Source organism: Mytilus californianus, unplaced genomic scaffold, assembly GCF_021869535.1.
Source record: "Mytilus californianus isolate M0D057914Y unplaced genomic scaffold, xbMytCali1.0.p SCAF_1, whole genome shotgun sequence".
Lineage (NCBI taxonomy): Eukaryota > Metazoa > Mollusca > Bivalvia > Mytilida > Mytilidae > Mytilus > Mytilus californianus.
The window spans coordinates 42,842,427-42,848,633 of NW_026262581.1; positions in this window are offsets into that span (position 1 = coordinate 42,842,427).

Genomic DNA, 6,207 nt, shown 5'->3' on the forward strand with positions numbered 1-6,207 from the left:
TCAATTTCTATTGTTACGAATAACAATGGACTTTGTTTGCGGGATGTAGAAGCAGGGGTTTCCAGAAACCCCGCTCGTCACACCCTGTGGTCAAAATCCATTGTTATTCGTAACAATAGATCTATTCAATTTACACTTATTTCAGAAATAGAAACTATGAAGTATAACAATAGAACTGGGGTGTAAATAGTATTTAATAAACAACTTGAATCCCAACCGCTAGCCACCAAATATGTAACGTGTAACTAGTAAGGCGTTTATATCTTAAACGATTCGTTCCAGTAAATACTTGAATTCAAGATGTCCATAAACAATACGGTGTTACCAAAAATCTATAACTATCTTTTTTATCATATGTACAACGAGCTGAAATAAAAACACTGGCACTTTGCAGATTTAAAGCAACAACGAACAATTACTTACTGTATGTAAAAATATAATACATCTTTACAGCCTGGCAGTGGGGCTGGTACAGTTTGTCTTCCGAGTGGGACAGTCCGTCACTACCAGACAGTGAAGGCTGGTAGAGTCTGATCTGTCATCTTTACTTTATCATATCAACTTGCACGTTTGCTTCGTGACCTCACAATATTAAAGCTCTATTAGCATTTAATATATTCGTACATTCTGTTGATCTGCTGATCTTCTTTACAAGAACATCGACCGAAATTTGACAGCTCATTGACAGCTTTAAGATGCATTTCTCATCGGCTTATATACCCCAGGTCGAGTACATTATTTCCGGGATAGGGATGTTCTCTAAATATTCCAATAACTGAACGTGAGAATCCCTCACAAACACCCATATCCGATCCGGTCACTGACTTTCCCGCCAAACGTCTTATCTACATAACGCTTTCTCCAGTGTTACACCCCAGTTCTATTGTTATACTTCATAGTTTCTATTTCTGAAACAAGTGTAAATTGAATAGCTCTATTGTTACGAATAACAATGGATTTTGACCACAGGGTGTGACGATCGGGGTTTCTGGAAACCCCTGCTTCTACATCCCGCAAACAAAGTCCATTGTTATTCGTAACAATAGAAATTGATTATTTTCAGCATGAACATAAGAAATTACTAATAGTGTTCACTACAAATTGTTTCACGATATTAAAAAAAAACACATTTTAGGAAATTCCAATAAGCATTTATATAGAATACAAAAATAATCATTTAAAAATACTCTTTTGCTTGAAGGTATTTTTTTTTTATCCCAGTCATATGGATCTATTCTAAAGCATTGATCTTTTAAAAAAATGGGGATTCTAACTCCCGGACCCCCCACCCGGTTACCCAGTGGCCGATCCGGGGTTGGGGGTTCTGCGGATTGGACCCTGCTTTTATTTAAAAGATCAATGCATTTAAATGGTTGGACCCCCCCCCCCCCCCCCCCTTTTTTTTCTCTTGAGTTGGGAACCCCCGGCTGGATCAGCCCCTGATTGCCCCAAAAAAGGGAGTTCCTCAATATTAAATATTGTATGTTGAGCATGTCTAGTAGTCGGGTTTCTAATGCAGACACACCTATCCCTTAGTATGTTCGAATATGAATGTTTGTTTATTCTCGAGAAGAATTGGGGGGGGGGGGGGGGGGGGGGGGGGGCTTTTGTTTTTGATAAAATCGTAAAATATAAAATACAGTTATGATTACCTTTATTAAACTGATATAGGTAAGTACTTTGGGTTGTAATATTGCCTTTATCTTTAGTTTCTTCTACCAAATCCAACGCTTGCCACAAAATGTCGTCCGTCTTATACCCGTCCATATTGACAACTGTATACCAGGAGCATGATGTATTTTTTGTTTGTAATAAGAATACACGAAACAGTCAACCTTGACCTGCTGATCCATTTTAGCACATGGATTTAACGGGAATATGTAAAACAACTTGGCATTTGTAAAATATACTCACTTGTCAAAGTTTGAACGAAGATAACCAAAGAAAGGTTACTAGTGGGGTTTCATGTAATAAAAAAATATTCTTATAAATCATGGTTTGATATTGTCAATAAATATGCTATCGTGTTTTGTTTTTCATTTAATAATCAATGTTAACAACTATAGGGTTTAGAATGGGGTGTAAGTTAGTTATACACCTCGGGATACGGCGTGTCTGGATAAGAAACCCCTCCGGCCTCCGGCCGACGGGGTTTCTTATCCAGACACACCTATCCCTCGGTGTATAACTATTACTGAAACATGTATAGCTAGTAAGATTCTTCTTATTTGTAACCATAACGATCAATGAATAATAAATTTACATTGAAACACCTTAAATTGTATAGTATGAAAAAATTGAAAGTCAATGAACTATGAGTGTAATTCAGGACGACAATATGATAATGTGATGTTAATACATACCCTGCTCATTACGTTATGATGACTCCGAGTCGACCATTCTTTACTCTTACTTCTAAATGCCGCGTACTTAGCGGAGAAGCAGCATATACCAATTTTCAAGTATTTGGTTTGACCCGGCCGGTGATCGAACCCATGACCTCCTGCACTCCAGGCGAGCACGCTACTACGAGACGGTATGAGTGAATTGAAGATTGGGGCCAAGTAATATTCGAGGAAATGGGAGTTGCCAACTCTCAACAGACCTAGTCACGATTTTTAGCCTGTAAGCTATGCAAAGAGACATCAGAGGCGGATTTATGGGGGAGGGGGCGCCCTCTTATGGATCTACATATTATGGTTAATGCATAGACATTTTACATGTCCTACTCTAAACGTTGCCTAGTCCCCCTTTCTAAACCCTGGATCCACATTTGGACATGTCTCTTCTGTATGTGTGACAGTGATTCTTTACGATAGTGAACCCTTTCTATTTCGAAGAAATACTCTAGTTATAATGTAAAAATTCCCTGACAGATTTTCAGAATTTGAAGGTATCATTTATCAATTAATTACATGGCGAAATGCTTCAATTAAATTACAATTACATTTACCCTTCTTAATGAATTATTGTAATTAATTACATTTAAATTACATGAGAAAAGTGTTCAACTATATTAAAATTACATTTTCAAATTAGATGAATAAACATATCAAACAAATATTTTACTTGCCGAAATGGTGAGGGAAAAAAACGGGGGTTAAGCATGTGATGACCACCGGGAAGAACATTTTTTTTGTTGGTACCTGTAAAGTGCGAAACTAAATAAAAACGGAACGAAATGAAACAAAATTAGCCGAAACGAAACGAAATTGACTGAAACAAAATTAGCATTACAAAAATTACAGCAACTTTAAAATATAAAAGATTTAAAGAATGATTACTCGTACTGTTTAGAGTTCACAGTTTGTTCAGTTGGCAATAACATTAAGCTCTGTAAATGTTATGCTCTCCTCACTATAAACATAATAAATTTCATATAAGGATAGCTCTGATTCCTTGTTCGGGTTTGGCTTCACTTTTGGTTATATCAGCTATTCAACTTTTTCAATACGTATTGGACTTTCAAAGAATTTAGACGCGAGCATCACTAAAGAGACATTAATTGTCGAAATGCGCATCTGCTGCTGTAAAATTAGCAAAGTTAATATTATGAGACTTACTTTTCATGCTTAACTGACTTTGATTCAATTTATAAAACCAGTTTAATCCACATGTAGGTGCCATATAGTATGTAAACTTTTTCTGCGTGTAGATTGATCAACTTTTATTAGTTCAATCTAACATCAAACTGGGATTACTAAAACGCACCAATAACTTTGTCAAACCTTTATGGAATTTTATCAAATTAAATTTGGACAGACCAGAGTCATATAATTTAATGTATTATATGTCTCTGGACAGGCACATACAGAATGTTGCGGGGCTAAACATGTTTGCGGGCACTAAACTCCCCCCTAACCTGAGACAACAGTGTAACAAGACAACATAAGAACAAGCTATAGTCAAAGCAATTGTCAATGCTGTGAGCCAGCCAATTAGTGAGCTAGTCAGACATTATTTTTTAGAGACAAAATTCCTTTTTTAGAGACAAAATTTCGTCTAAGTCTAGAGAGAGAGAGAGAGAGAGAGAGAGAGAGAGAGAAAGAGAGAGAGAGAGAGAGAGGATGAACACAAAGCAAAACCAACTAACAAATAGACTTTAAAAAACACAAAGTTTGGATCTTAGAGTACTCATGTATAATGCTTCTTCTGATGGATGCGTATGTGTCTAATCTGAAGAAAACACAATTATTTAACGTTAGGGAAGTGTAATTAGTTTAGAGATCCATTGAAATGTTTACTTTTAAAGAAATAAATAATATTTTTTTCATATATTGTGTCGAATATGCATAATCTAATTACAAATAGTTCTCCGCACTTGCTTTTCATTTTCGTTCGGTTGTTTATATGTCGCATGTGTGGAATATGCATGAAATATTTGCCAATGAACATTAAGCAAACAATCAGTCCATTTTTTCTCATGTACATTCACACCAACACCACATTCTTTCTCTTTATATGTAACACTTGTACATGTCTCTCAATAAATGGATAATTTCACTGAGGAAATGGAACTTTATTTCAAAGGAAAATAAAAAAATAAAAAAATGAATCAATTGATTTTAATTCATTATTATTTCTGGAAATGTTGTCACAGAATTTATCCAGTTACTTGATTTCTACTGTGTGTTTAAGTCTCTGACATCCATCTACAGCAGTATTTGAAAGATCTCATCATATTGTTTTTTTTTAAAAAAAGTCCGAAAGTGTGTTTATATCAAAATAACAGCATTCTGCAGAAAAAATACTATAGTCCAGATCAAATACTTTATAAACTGTCATTGGCAGTGAAAGAACTTAGATACTGAGAAAATTAATATTTATTAGTCTGACAATTTATTGAATGTCGAAGTAATAATTATATATGAACACAAAGTGTTTCTGTCTTGGTTTAAAAAAAAATAAATAGAGAGCTTATCTAAAAATTGCCTCTTCCAAACAGATTCAACAGTGTGCATGACATGACAAAAATAGTCTACTCATTTAATAATAAAAATAATAAGGAGATGTGGTATGATTGCCAATGAGACAACTTTCCACCAAAATTCAAATGAAGTGGATGGTAGCAATTATGATCAACTGGACGGCCTCCAATAATGAGAAAAACCCATACCTTATAGTCGGCAAAAAAAAAGGCCCCGACATGAAAAATATGAAACAATTCAATTGAGAAAACTAACAGCCTTATTTATAACAAAACAATTTACGAAAAACAAATATGACAGACATGATTCAACGACAACCACTGAATTACAGGCTACTGACTTGGGACAGGCGCATAAAGAATGTGGCCGGGTTAAATATGTTTGAAAGCGCATATCCTCCCATAACCTGAGACTGCATGCGGTGTAACAGTACAATATAAGAGCAAATTATAAAAAAAATGTTGGAAAGGGCTTAATTCATCAAACCGATACAAACTTGCGGCAGAAAATCATCTAACAAAAATACAGACCGGACGTGGCAGGGTATTTATACATCCCTCACAACAAAAAAAGACACAAAGTACAGATCTGAAACCTGTCTCCGTAACAGTTTCATGCCAGTAAGAAACTACAATTTAACTAACAACTCATAATTCTAGTGCAAGAGACATAGCAGACAACTTGCTGAAATTCAACAACAAGGAGTAGCAGAGGTGGTAATAGGTTCAATAGTTATAAGACTCAGACCAAGAAGAATTTCCTTTTCTCAAAACGGCTACAGAAGAAAGAAGATTAATAAATTTTTGACCGAGAAAAAGGAAAAAAGAGAACACAGGTATCAAATTTTGGAATCACAAGTGCATCAGGCATAATTAACAACTTAAAGGATGGAAAACAATTAAATGGCAAAGGTATTATCACATTTTTCTTTAGAATTACTAAGAGATGCAATTAACTCTTTATAACTGGATTATATTAATCTTTTCTGCAGCGTCAGTGTATAGTAAAACAGAAAAAAACATATCCGGGAAGGGACCATTCATTTTTTCCTGTCTGAGAACGAACTTATCTTGCTAAATAATGACAACGAACCGGAGTCTCGACAAACAAAATATTAATTACTTTTTTAGGGAGTGAACCAGTACAATTGTCCATAAATTGTATTATATACTGTTTGCGTTAATATAAAACAATGAATTTTGAACAATACTACCAAACGCTTCATTAGTTTTAAATGAAAACATTATAGTATATTTACTTTTCATTTGTGCATATAAAA